Here is a 14,090-nt window from a genome sequence, read left to right on the forward strand (position 1 = left end):
CTGTTTGTTTGAATTTGTTTGTTTATTTGTAAATGTTCTAACCCTGCTGTTTAAAATAATCTTTGTCTCGATGTGTGTCGGTGGTGATGTGCTTGTTTCAAAAGAAGGGAGAATATAGTTTTTGAAAAATATGTCTTGCTGTTGATCAATGGGGTTCTGTTAACAGCTGGAGTTGGAGATCACAGATGTTGGAGTTCAAAAAAACAACATAAAAGCAGTATAAAATGACTAGCTACTAATTCTGGAAGTACAAAAAAAAGATACCACACAAAAAAAAGATTCAGGTAGACAGACACAGACCAACAACAACTTGCAACAAAATTTGTTCATTTCTTATGGGGTTTTTTTGGGGGGGGGTGTTTTTTTGGGGGGTGTTTTTTTGGGGGGGGGGGGGTTTACTGGACTGAACTTCCTAACGGACCAAGCCTAAGGGCTGAGCTGATGATTCTCAAAGCCAAACACAACAAACGCTTGACACGATGGAGAAAGATGTTGCTTTTTTTTTTTTCCGACGAGAGTCCAAAGCCTTTTACCCAGAGAGTGTTTATGATGCAATCCAAGAGAGACGTGGCAGTGAGCTGGGCTGCTACAGACAGTCATTATTTTCTACGCAATTAGGAGAACCTGAAGTCCTTGATAACGAGCGCAAAAAAAAAAAAAAAGCCGCATAATTAGAAATACACCACAAACACCGTTATTGTCAGGAGAACGTCGGCGCATAATGAACCAATTATAAATGAGCGGCCGCACGAGCTTGTCATTAATTTCCAGCTTTTAAGGATCTGAAGATGAGGTAGGGCTAAACGTTTGAGAGAGAGAGAGAGAGAGAGAGAGAGAGTTAAGGTAAGAGACAATGCCGGGCAGGCCTCTTGAGATCGTTCACTCGTGAGAGAAAACCTTAAGAGCCCTGAAGAAAGACTTCATAAAGTCAGACAGCTTTGATGATTTGATTGTTTAAAGTGTGAGCTATTAAAATTCCTCCCAAACCGTATTCACGTTCTCTCTCTCTCTCTCTCTCTCTCTCTCTCTCTCTCTCACACACACACACACACACACTCACATATCACATATATGTGCATATGATCAATAGATTTGATAGAAGAATGCCATGGAACATTTGAAAGCTTCACATAAAAAGACAAGGCTTTGATATCAGTAATGTGTTCTGCTGACTGATTGTTATCTGTCATATATGGGCCAGAGTGTTCTAGTCGGTGTATTACTTTATCCGAGTGTGTGTGTGTGTGTGTGTGTGTGTGTGTGTGTGTGTGTGTGTGTGTGTGTGTGTGTTTCTGCGGTTGGTCCCCTGGCTGATTTCAGAAGCTGAGGCTGAAGCCAGAAGCTGTTGATCTGAATGCTAAGGAGTGAAGTGTGCAGAATGAAAACACACTGGCACATCACAGGCCTTTCAAGATAGTGGTTTATTACAACTACATCTGAATCCCATAACATAGGAAGGAGAGAGAGAGAGAAGAAAACTCCTCAACTCCCAGCAAATATAACCTCAGAGTATTGATCTTGCTTTGAACTGCACTCTATGCTTTCCTTAAACTCAGGCAATTAAAAAGAAAAAGAGTGAAAGAGAGAGTTGCATTTAATTAAAATAGCACAAGTGTGTTATTTCTCTCTCTCTCTCTCTCTCTCTCTCTCTCTCTTTCACTCCCTCTCTCTCTCTCTCTCTCCCTCTCTCTTCACTCGACCAGAGTATGCACTGAAGATGGGCCAACAGGATTTTTTCAATAATGAGTGTTTCCTCGCTTTGATTTCTCTCTGATTTCTCTCAGATTAACGGTGACAAGCAAAAATCCCAGGATACACTACATACGTACATAATTTCCGCATGCACTCTCAGAATTCTGAACTGCCTCGAGTCATTAAACGACAAACATAAACACAGAAGCACGAGAGAGACAGAGAAAAACAGTAAACACTCTCCCTCATCCTGCACGAGCAAGAAAGAGAGGCAAAAAGAGAGAGGGGAAATGGGAAGAATGAAAAAGAGTGAGGAGAGGAGAGAAAGGGAGAGAGAAAGAGAGAGAGAGAGAGAAGTAGAGCCTTCACTTGCTACCCCCCCCCCTCCATCCCTTTCCCACATACACAGTGGAATTGAACTCCAAAGGCGGCGGGTGTCCCTTCTCAGTTAGAAATACAATCTTATTAATAGGCAGACACATGCTACAGGCGCACTGCATTATTATTGTCTTGAGAATGCAGTTGTGGAGAAGAGGCAATTAGGCCGTTGGAAAGCTGTGAGGTTGCCATTATTTTAGCGTTTAATGACCAGGCGCTACAGCAGGAACTTGATGTCGAAATGAGGCCCACGCCGCCGAAATTATGCATGATCTGGCAGATCTTAGCGCACCCCCTAGACTCTTTCTCTTCCTTAGCCTTGAATAAATTTACATGGCGAATGCTGATTTCTCCTAATTTAGGCAGCGAAAATTAGAATACACAATACAAATCTGCTTTGCAGAAGACACCGTTCTCCTTGCTGTTTTGCTTTTTAATGACCCTGTTTCTTTTTCTTTTTTCCTTTTCTCTTTTTGATGGTGATCGTGGTGGGGGGGGGGGGGGGGGGGTGGTGTTGCTGGGTGGTGGGACGGAGAAGGAATTAGGTTCCTGAATATGTGGATTCTTTTTTCGTCTCTAATTATTTTTCTCTTTCCCTTCCGTCAGTTTGAGTGTCACCGTTGTGAAATGGATGAACGGAAGCAAAAAAAAAAAAAAATGAACGCGAATGCGGGTCGAGCGCGTCGTATTCACGGTATCCCTCCCATAGCCCTCAGGCTAGATCCGGCTTAGGAAAGTGTCTCTAAAGTAAAGTCCCAGGAGCTGACTTGACATTGTGTTTCGGTTTTAACAGAGCACTCACGCGCCTGATACAATTCATTTATTAATCAGGGATGCTAACAAAGAGCTACACTCAAACCGGGCTTTTTACGAGTGTCCCCAGGTTAAACACTCAAACTTCAAGGTGCAGTTAGAATGAAGAGAATAAGACATGGTCAAACCACGAAGAAAGCCAAAGACCCGCAGGTTCACCCAAAGCTTTTCACGTTAGATAATACCAACAGTAAATATATGACATCTACAACAGGAGATAGTGTAGGTGGAGGAACATGGGGTTGTATTAGAGGAACATATCACGGCCGTGCGCCTCGGGCTGGTAGACTATAATAAAACAGATATGCCCAAGCTATGTGACTGAAAATGTGCTTATAAGTCTTTTGACTCATCCTTCATCCTCAGAAAGGTCCAGGTATGGCACACGGCATACAGCATGCAGATACCCACGGGGCCCCCTACTGAAGGGCTCTGGTGGCTTTGGTCATGTGTACGGTCGGTTTTAAGTCAGCTTATCCTCTGCAAGCCAGGGTCAACGGCAGTGAACTAAAAGCCAACCCGAACGATCACCTTCAATCTATGAGGAAGTACTTTTGTCCTGATGGGAGCGGTCTCCTCAAATTCGACCAGTAATACCCCTATCCGCCGGGAACGAGTCTTCATTGAACGGTTTGACGTGGATAAAAATTCTGTGAATATATGTCATTACCGTCTCGTGTCATCAGATCTCAAATCAATTGTACACTTATGGGAAATTCTAGAGTGACATCAGAGATAGTATTTGATACCACCACCAAAACGACGGTCAATCTGTGTACAAAAGGTATTCTGGAAGCTTCTAGAAACTTGATCAAGCATGCAATTAAAACATGCGATGTTGGTGTTTCTGTTATTTTGGCTGATACCCGTATGCAGGTGTTGCAAGCTCCGTTTGACTGCTGTTAAACCAGAACACGTCAAGGCCTCTCTCAATATTGTACCAGTATCTGTATCTTGTGGTTATGTTGTCAGCTAGTATAATTCACAGGCAATGGGACGCCACTGATTTCTGCATAAGTGACGGCGGCAGCCATCCAGTAGAGTTAGGAATTAGGAGCGTTTTTTTTTTTTTCTTTTTTTTTTTTTTTCTTGGTGCTGAAAGATGCTCATCATTCTTGATCTGTCTCTGTCAGAGTCTGGTGTCTCAGTGCCTCTCACGATTAGGCAGAATTGACAGGCCAAGAAGGCAGCGAATAGCGGGAGCTGGAGAAATGAAAGAGGGTGTAGGGGTGGAGAAGAGTGGAAAAGGGAGGGGGTGGGGGTGGGGGGGGGGGGGGGGGCAAGTGGAGTGTGGCTGTCATTTAATCTGCAATTTATCAGTTTAGGGCTGCACCTTGTTACAACGGGAGGATATTGCTATAGTGTTCCAGGAGAGATGAGGTGCTGTCTCTCTCTGTCTCTCTCTTTCTGTGTGTGTGTGTGTGTGTGTACACCTCTTAATGTAGTCTGACACCAGGGGGTTGGATGGAGAGAGAGAGAAATGGGGAGGGATATTTTTTATTGTTATTATTATTATTTTTGAAAACCCTCAATTAATATATAGTGTTGTTGTCTCCTCCATGGGTGAGCAGCAATGGCTCTGTGACAAAGTGGCTGAGAGAGAGAGAGAGAGAGGGAGAGAGAGAAAGAGAGAGAGAGAGAGAGAGAGAGAGCGAGAGAGGGAGAGAGAGAGAGAGAGAGAGAGAGCGAGAGAGCGTCTCCTGGAGAATTTGCGTCATTGCCTGTCACAGGGCCGAGGTCACACACTTATCGCAGTTGTGCACACACACGGACATACTCACAGGCACTCACACACACACACACACACACACACACACACACACACATACACACACACACCCCAATTCCCTACAGCACCATGCACATTCATTTCGGGGCAATCAATGCTTAATTGGCATTTTTTTCCATTAGGCAGCTCTATTAATGTCTTTGGAAATCAAATTTATATGAGTTGTGAGTTAGTTCATGTTAGATTTCCCATTTAAGAAGTCTAATCAGATTACTTCATTGGTCTTGTGTGGTATAGCTTATTTTATTTATTTATTTATTTACTTATTTTATTTTCAGTATTATTCAATTTAAATGCATTACTACTACGCAGAGGACGAGCAGTGCATTATTCCATGCATAATATGTACAAAAATGACAGGTTTTCAGAAATCCAGTTGATTGAGTACATGTGTGCTGTAATCTGAGTATTGCCCATTCCTAATAATGACAAAAGATGAATGCAAACAAAGGAATTGTGCTCCACACCACCACGACCCGAGGGCTCTTTGCCCATTGGTTATTCCTGCTATTTAAATACTGTGCAAAATCGAGACAGAATCCAAACAGAGTCCAGATCACACAGAGAGAAAGGCTGTCGTTTATCGGTGTCTGAGGTTTGAGTCTTAAGTCGAGGGCAGTTAGGATGCTCACTGGACTCTGCTGGTAGCAAAGGTTGAGAGCAGCTTCGCACCAGCCCGGGCAATCTGAAATACTTAGCCGTAACCTCTGACTGTCTCAGAGGTTGACAGGTAGGGCAGGGAAGCCAGCTTCAGCCCTGCTTAACACGAGCATTCTGCAAAAGAGCACCGATCAGCAGAAAAAAAAAAAAAAAAGAAAAAAAAAAAGAAACAGCAGAGCTAGTGCCTATGTTAAATACCTGCAGGGGACAGAACGGGAGGAGGGGACGAAAGGGGGAGAGGAATTAGGGCATCAAACAATGTAAAGATGAGGACGTGGAATTCCCATATGGAATAATGAGCACTTCCATTCTGCTTCTATTTCATACCTGCCTGATATAATAGAGACATCTATAACGTCACCAAAACTGACCTCATCACGTCTTATCCATATGTGTGGTAGCAGAATCTGTGTGTACCGTTTATCTGTATTTTTAGAGCAACTCTACAAAGTTTAATGCGAATATTTGAGGAAACGACTCTCTTATCCCAGAACAGATTTAAGATTGCGCAGTCAAAATGTTGTGCATTTTAGATGAATTCTTCACTTCAGTGAGGCTACCACCGCCAGGTACAAAACTGATCTTATTTCTCAGAAATCTGAATTGATTGCTGATTGCTGTCTAAGGAATTAAGAATATGTATTTGTTTAAAACAATCCCAAAAAACCTCTATCCCAACTGGCAGTTAAATCTCTCTTATAGTTGCACACACGCACACACACACACACACACACACATTTCCCTCTCTACCGGTGGTCCTGTAAACTGAATAGCAGACAGCTTCCCTTTGGATTCTGCAGATCCTCAGAGTAATCCTCCTCATGGGCCACACTGCTCCACATATCCAACTGGACACACACACATACACACACACACACGCACACACACACACACACACACAAGCAATAGCAAGACAGAAAGGCAAATGATTTATCATGTCAAACACTGTTTTTGTCTATTTTATTCTTTATACATTAGAAGTAATCACAAGTGCCCAAGAATTTTGTTGTTTGTAGCTATTACTAATATCTGTCATTCTATGAAAGAAGCCGCTGTTTGTAATATTTTCAAACTAAACAATATACCAGTCATGTTAATCTATACTAGATCTGGTTTAGTCTTGAGGATAAGATTGTGCTTTAGAAGTCAAAGCAGGGTTAGAGTCACATCTTCCCATGAGAGGCTCCAGTTCCAGATTAGATCTTTCCCACGACAAGATACTCTGCTTTTTTTTTTCTCTCTCTCCCTCTCTCTCTCTTCTCTCAGATGTGAATTGAACTCCTCTCAGATGAAGACGTGACATGACATCTCCCGGTTCACTGCATGTCAGCAACCGGGACAGATCACTTTTCTATCGGGCACGTTGCCAGCCAGCCCTCCCTTTTTCTCTCCCTCTGAAAAGGGTCGAGGTCTCCAGAGCCAGCAGGCATGGGCCAATGACACGGCCCGCCTGGGAAACTTCTGTCACCTGTTGCTCGGAAGACAGTGTGACCAAAACAAGAGGTCAAGTCAGGACGGGTGGGGTGGTGGTGGGGGGGGGGGGGGGGGGGGGGGTGTTGGGGGTTGTCTATGGTAGGAGCCTTCACACAGTGAAAGGGGACGTTGGCGAAAAAGAAACATTTGTCGAGCCAATTTAATGTTCCTTGTCTCTTCAGCGCTTTAGCTGGGAGGTGACTGTTCAGATTCGTGATGACAAAAATCAACATAACGGCCATAAGCCACACATGTTTAGGGCAGATCGCCCTCACTGTGACACAGCCAATGCCAATGAATGATGTTTAACCGCAGGACTGAGGCACTGGACTCCAAAGATACAGAAGACATGAACTGACAGAACCTCTAAGATGAAGATAAGCATAATAAACATTTGTATTGATTAATAAGCATTACATAAGTAGTACTGATCTTGTCTGGCCCTACAACAAGAGAAAAAAGGAAATTTATGACTGACAGTATGACATTAGAGATGTTCACACACAGTGTACAAAAAGGTTTATCAATAAATGCCATGGTGTACAATTCTATATGTACAGTAGTATGATGAAATATTTTTTTCATTTTCTTCAAGACAAACAAACAACTGTCCGTAAGTAGAAATATTGCATCAGTAGTAGCAGAATTTCAGCATTCTTTTAGATTTATTTTATTACACATATGCACATGAGTTGTTTTTTTCAAATCTTCTTATTTTTGCTTATTAATGTGCAAAAATTTTACGCTTAAATTTGCAGACACATGCGTACATTTATTTTCACCATCCAATTTGTCAGCAACCTTAATTCACATTTATTTAAGTATGCATAATGTGCATATAATGAAAAAAATTATCTGAATTTCAATTTGAATGATATAGACGTTCAAATATAAATAGAATATTGTATATTATAAATAACAGAAAATAAACTGTGCATTGTCTTTAAGGCCTCATGCTAAATTTCATTATAAAATCTATAACTACCTTTATTCATCTCGTTTTCACAGCTTTTCTACTCTTCTCTGAGTGTTTTGGGGTTTTTTTTTAAGAGTGGAACAGAGCTCGAGACAGAGTTCTTGAAATCTTCAGGGGTGTAGAACGTCTCTCGGGCTTCTGCTGCTCTTTCAGGCAATATGCGAGACAATGTGCAATTCAGCTCGGCCCTTGTTATTTACGTCTGTTTTTCTCACCTGCGGCAAAGAGACCGTGGATCCTCCTGAGTTCTAATCTACACGTCTACCAGCGTCCTCCGGGCTATTTCATTTAGCTGTAATATGTGCATTTGACGTTTTCTTCATTTAGCCTTCTCCCCTTTAATTTAATTGACGCGCTGGCGCTTTGTTTTGTTTGTTCTCTCGTCAGTAGCAAGATTTCATCCACTCACATTCACCAACTTTTTTTTTTTAATTTACTTATTTGTTTGTCTTCTTTATCATGGTACTCTACACTCAAAAGTTGCAATTCTTTTGTGGACTGCTTACAATAAGTATGAGGCGCAAATATAAACTGCATTTTGATTGTGTCAAATCTAAACACACCTACACGTACACGCGCACGTGCACACGCACGCAAGCACGCGCGCGCGCATACACACAAAGTTTATTTCTGTTATCGAATCAAAATAAATAGGCCTGTATACACACACCTATATAGCAGTCATTCAGCAGGCTTACTGTCTGTAGCTCGATCAATTGACCGATTGAATTAAAAATACTTGAAGAAATTATGAGACTATAGATGACATAAATGCACGCATTGATTCTGTCTCTCATACCAATGATTTGGATGTAGTGCTGTGGGACGGGAATAGGCATTAATCTGTAAATAGCATCGGTTCTTGCGGTTAGCGGTTGAGTGCAACGGTGATTGCGAACTAGCTTACCTTAATTAATGATGACGCATGCCTTTTACTATTTCTATTGGATTAGACAGTGCCGATTGATTAATTCACTCGCCCAAAGACATTATCACAGTGTGCATCAGTGTGGTTTCTGGCGCAAATACTGGATAAAACTGGCTACCTTGTGCAGTACTACTTTTTAAACAGAGATTCCAATGGTGCTCAAATAAGGAAAGTTTACATGAACAGGTGGTATGCAGGCAATCTTGCAGTCTATTATAATATGAAAACATTTAATCAGAATTTAGTGGCAAACATAGAATTGCCTGTTGTATGACTCGCATATTTTCAGAACTTTACGTTAAACAAACAAACAAAAAAACCCAAACTTACATATAATACCTGTCTGACGCGTAGAGAACGATGTCTACTTCACCATCCTTGGTGTTAGTGGGGCAAAAATATGAGCAGTTACGCACGGATAATAATAATAATAATAATAATAATAATAATAATACAGCTGTATGTAGTAAAAGGCAACATTAAAGGCTGATATAAAGATATGACTTTAAATGCACTGGATCTTGTGTTTGGCCGTTCTTGTAAGCCGTTTAACCTACCAAAAAAGAAAGCCTTTGACAATATTAAGGATAATTTCATTTCAAAATATTATTATTTAGCACCAAGAACCTGAAGCATACGAGATGTCTTGCTCGATTCTTATTACATCGTTTCCCTTCTCTTTGTCTCCAAACGACGGCACAGTCACGAATGGTGTGGTTGCCATCTGCCGGTCGTAGAGTGTATAGCATGTATATTTTCCAACAATGCATAATTAAGATTGTTGAATGCTACGGTTGATAAAACGGTAAACGACTGCATTTGACAAACTTAATGTTGTACTGTGTGACTTCTGTGATGCGGACTGTTATAATCTGGCGCGAGGCGCAAACTACCGTTAATACCCTGTTCAAAGATACGTTTCAGTTGGACCTAATTCGTAAATCAGTCCTGTACAGAAATACCCCCCTCCCTACAGCTGTTACGCTGTCCTTGCATGACTTCATCAGAGATCATGTATTTGACGTTCTTATGCAGTATTTTGCAGTGAGTAAATGGTCTGTTATTCCAAGACTTGAATAATTTTCAATCAAACAGCCAACTACCCAATTACTTGGTTTTTATGTAGCGCTACCACATCAGAGAAAATGGCCAACCAGTATAACTCATGATGGAAAATGTGTTTACTGGCTCGTAACTGCTGAGGGTAGTTTAGTGGTGTACATTGATAAGAAACCTTTTCTGCAACAAGGTGACAGGGAGAGAGAGAGAGAGAGAGAGAGAGAGAGAGATTGTGTGTGTGTATTCATTCATGCGCAAGCTTTGCTGGACTGATGATCTGTGATTCCAGTACCATCTGGGCTTGGCCCCAGGCTGTTTATATCCTCACGCAACAAACTGACATCAATATGTAACAGACTTGCGTCAGAACGAGCCCGGTCCAAATCCACTCTCTATATTCTTTCTGACGAGGAGGAGATCCACAAGACTTTGCCATTACATATATTGGAACAATCATAGACCGAGGGCAAAAAAAAGTGAATGATGGAAAGTGGTGTGAAACTGAAGACTCAGGAGTGACATGTAGTGCAAATCAACATCATTTTAGAGGTGGTTCATTTCATTTTAGACCTGTTTCACAGCAGGGGGAGTCGAAAAAAAAATCAACCACTGTATTACCCTACACAAAACCTTCCACTATCTCGAAACCAGGGTAGACGTTTAGTTTATTAATACAACTAATTAACTTTCCTGGCTAAATTTGAATTTAAATGAACAATTGGAGATAGCATCAAGAGATACCAGGCACCCCACCGTGTTTTATTTATTTTTTATAGAGAAAGATTACAATTAAAGCGGGGTAAGCACTAGAGGTTGGATGAGAGCAAGACTATTAAACTGCAAAAATCTCCAATTACAAATCCGCCATACACTTGTCAGTGGTAATTAAATGTTTGGTGAGAGGCAATTGCTATTTGTAGCATGGTGCTGAAGCCATCTTGTTCTGCCTCTCTCTCTCTCTCTCTGTCTCTCTCTCTTTCTTTCACGCGGTAAAGTGAATGGATGAGTTCCGTCGACATGCTCCTCCTATTGTACCGAGAGAAACAGGGGAGAAACAGCTCACATTTACCTGGGAAGATAGTTAAAAGAGTCACTAAGGTAATGTAAGTGTATGTGTGTGTGCTCTTCCTGTCATGGCTATTACAGGTCCTCTGCAGAGTGAAGACTTAACCCACACGGTGTATCATGGGTATCGATTGCTAAGAGAACTCCTGGGTGAGCTATGTAACAGATGCATGGAGAGACAAAGAGATCCATAGCAGGAATAAGTGACTTTCTAGAATTTTCTTTGCAATGTTAACATTTGGCAGTAGAGATGTGGAAAGAATTTTTCATGCATGGTTTATGCTCCTTTGTCATCTCAAACTTAGAGACTGTCCACAAAAAGTCCAAGAAAAACAAGTAAAGCAAACAAAAAAAAAATTCTGTACGTTAAAATGACATTTATGAGAAACAGAATGTTATTCAACCTCCACAAACACAAAACAGACCACTGGAGATCACAGAAAATGCTTTTAATAGTTTTAAAGAATTATATGATACAATAATCACATGACAGACAGTATACCTCCCCCATATGTGCCTAATTGTGCAAGCTTACTAACGCTAATAATAAAAAGCTACTCATAAGTCCTGTGCGATTAGCCTACTCTTCACATAGAGTAGCAAACAACGATTTATGGTAAAGATTATAAAGCTTTTAAAGTACAGACTGAGCATAATGCCAGACCCTTTTAAATAGAACATTGGAACATGTATTCAAACTGCTGTGGGAACAGCCTATCTGGATCAACTGAATTCAGTTCATCTCACTAGGAAGTCACAGTCTGACTTGAGCTAAGCATGCATAAGAGCCAGTCCTTGACCGCCACAACTTCTTACAGAGTATTTGTGTTTAGGATTTTTAAAAAAAAAAAATTAAATAAATAAAACGGAAATCTCAAGTCAGACTACGGCCAATGTAATAGTGAATGTCCATGCGTACGTGGAGCCGTTTTTGCCCATGTTCAGGGAAAAGAGGGTATCACAGTATTCCGATCCGACACAATGAGCCTTATTCAGAACAACTTGCCATGGCATTTTCAATCCAATGCTCCAGTAAGAAAGAGGGGGAGAAAAAATACTACATACTTTTCAAGAAATGGGGGGGGGACATAGTATTACCATCAAAACAAAGCTTCAGAAAGTTGAATAAGGTTCTAAGACTTGATCGGAGTTTGTTTTTTTGTACTGTTGTTCTCGTGTGTAGCTTGTAATGCTAGTCTGCACACTTCTGTTTACACTGGCACAATCACAGCACGGCAACTGAATCATTTCAATACCGGCTGTCCAAGAACCAATCAGAAATGTCTGTCAGTCACATTTCATTCTGGGCCCTGTGTTTCACATTCAATTTGAACTCCCTTCAGCAAAAATAACTTGATCTATTCGTCCTTAGAGTTCAATTTTGCACGGTGAGGAACTGTCTTCCATAACCTCTTTTGTACAAAATGCCGTATATACAAACACACCACCTACCAAATATGTGGTCAAATGTACATATATAAGGATGGGGGGGGGGGGGGGGACACAAAAAAAAAACAAATGAACACAGCTCAAAACTCTCTTGCGATAGTTCACAACTGTACACGCGTGCATAATCAGTGTATGTCGGTAGCCCAGGAGTATAACTCAGGCCCGAAAACACTACCCATCTCTTAAGCTCAATCTAAGACGTATAGAACACAGCATCCACATAGAAATCAGAGTGCATATCCTAGCTCAAAAGGCCTGCTAAAAACTGACAGGGAAAAAAAAAAAAAAAAAATGCTTGTCATAGCAAATGCATTTTGTTTAGCCTTTTACATTTCAGAAACTTCCCACTGATTTTTATTTCCTGGTTTTAGCATTTCTCTTGAGGGTGAAAAGTCAAGAACACGAAAACAAAGCAAAAACAAAAAAACAACAAGAAAAAAAAACATATGTACCCCAAAATTGATTCAATATTGAATTGCACATTCTGGTGAAATTAATCTGAATTTGTTTTCAGCATTTTGAGTCTGGTTTTTCCACAAAAAAAACCCCGCCGAACAAGCTAACTGGTGCCAAAACAGCTCAGTCTGTCATTTGCATGGCACTCCTAAAAATGACAGTTCATCATAACATCACATGGCCTTTGCTTTAGAAAACTGAAAAACAAATCAAAAATGTTAGTGAGATGTCTTTTCTTTCTTATGACTTTACACTGGACTTTGCGCATTAACCATATATTACAGGTTAAAAGCTCCAATATGTTCTGTGAATTTCAATAGGACAAGTTTGTTCGATAAAAAATAAAGAAATAATAATAATTTAAAAAGAAGCTAGATTCATTTGTTTTAAAAGTTGTGTTGGAGAAAGGAAACGTGTGAATGTAGCCTAAAAGGTAAGAACGTAACAGAAACCAACAATCGGTTTCAAGTTTTCCGCAAGTGAGCTGCAACTTAACTGCCGATGAAATTCCTGCAGTTTGTCTTGCATATACAATATTGTATGACTAGACTAAACAAGGCCTTACATGGCTATACTATCAGTACACAATGGAGATTTGTACATTGGCAATAACAGGGCTAGGGTAGAGGAATGAAGATACCTAAGTCACTATAAAACAAAACAAAAACAAAGGTATGAATTGAAACAGAAAGTGCTTTTCTTTTTAATCCAACTGTATAAGGAGGTAGTAATGACTTCTAAATGAAGATTAGGTTAAACCTTTGTCAAAAATAACACTGTTCAAATTACTTAAACAAAAAACGTATGCTTTGATCCGTCTTGCTAAGTCTCTGAAATTCTCCTCCGAGTCCTGCATGTTTTTAAAATTTGCACTTGGATAGGCAACTTTTCTCCTGCAGAGTCATAACCTTACATGTACCAAATTAAGCCGATCAGTTCAGTGGACTCAAGCGTGTTAGACCTCGTCTGGAGCAAAATCAGACAGAATGTTACACAAAGCTCTTTCAGAAAGTGTCCAATCCAGAATCCTGACAAAAACCTGAAGTGTTTGGATTTAGCCAGGCACTAGGAGGGCTGATGTACTAAACCCAGGGCATGACTATTAGTTTATGAGTGTATGAGAAGTGAGATAAACCCCCCCCCCAAAAAAATAGATGTAGTATGAGTCATGCCGAGCATTCATATCATTTTTGTCTCCCAAATGTTATTTATGAATTAATATATTAAGATATTACTATCAAACGTGGCACATTAACTAGCTCTGAAAGGTTTATGTCATCTGAGGTAGCGTCTAGTCGATATTAAGGTGTTGCAATCAATTACAGACATATCAGTCATTTTGACATCTTCGT

The sequence above is a fragment of the Chanos chanos genome, chromosome 1 (assembly GCF_902362185.1).
Source record: "Chanos chanos chromosome 1, fChaCha1.1, whole genome shotgun sequence".
In the NCBI taxonomy this organism is placed as follows: domain Eukaryota; kingdom Metazoa; phylum Chordata; class Actinopteri; order Gonorynchiformes; family Chanidae; genus Chanos; species Chanos chanos.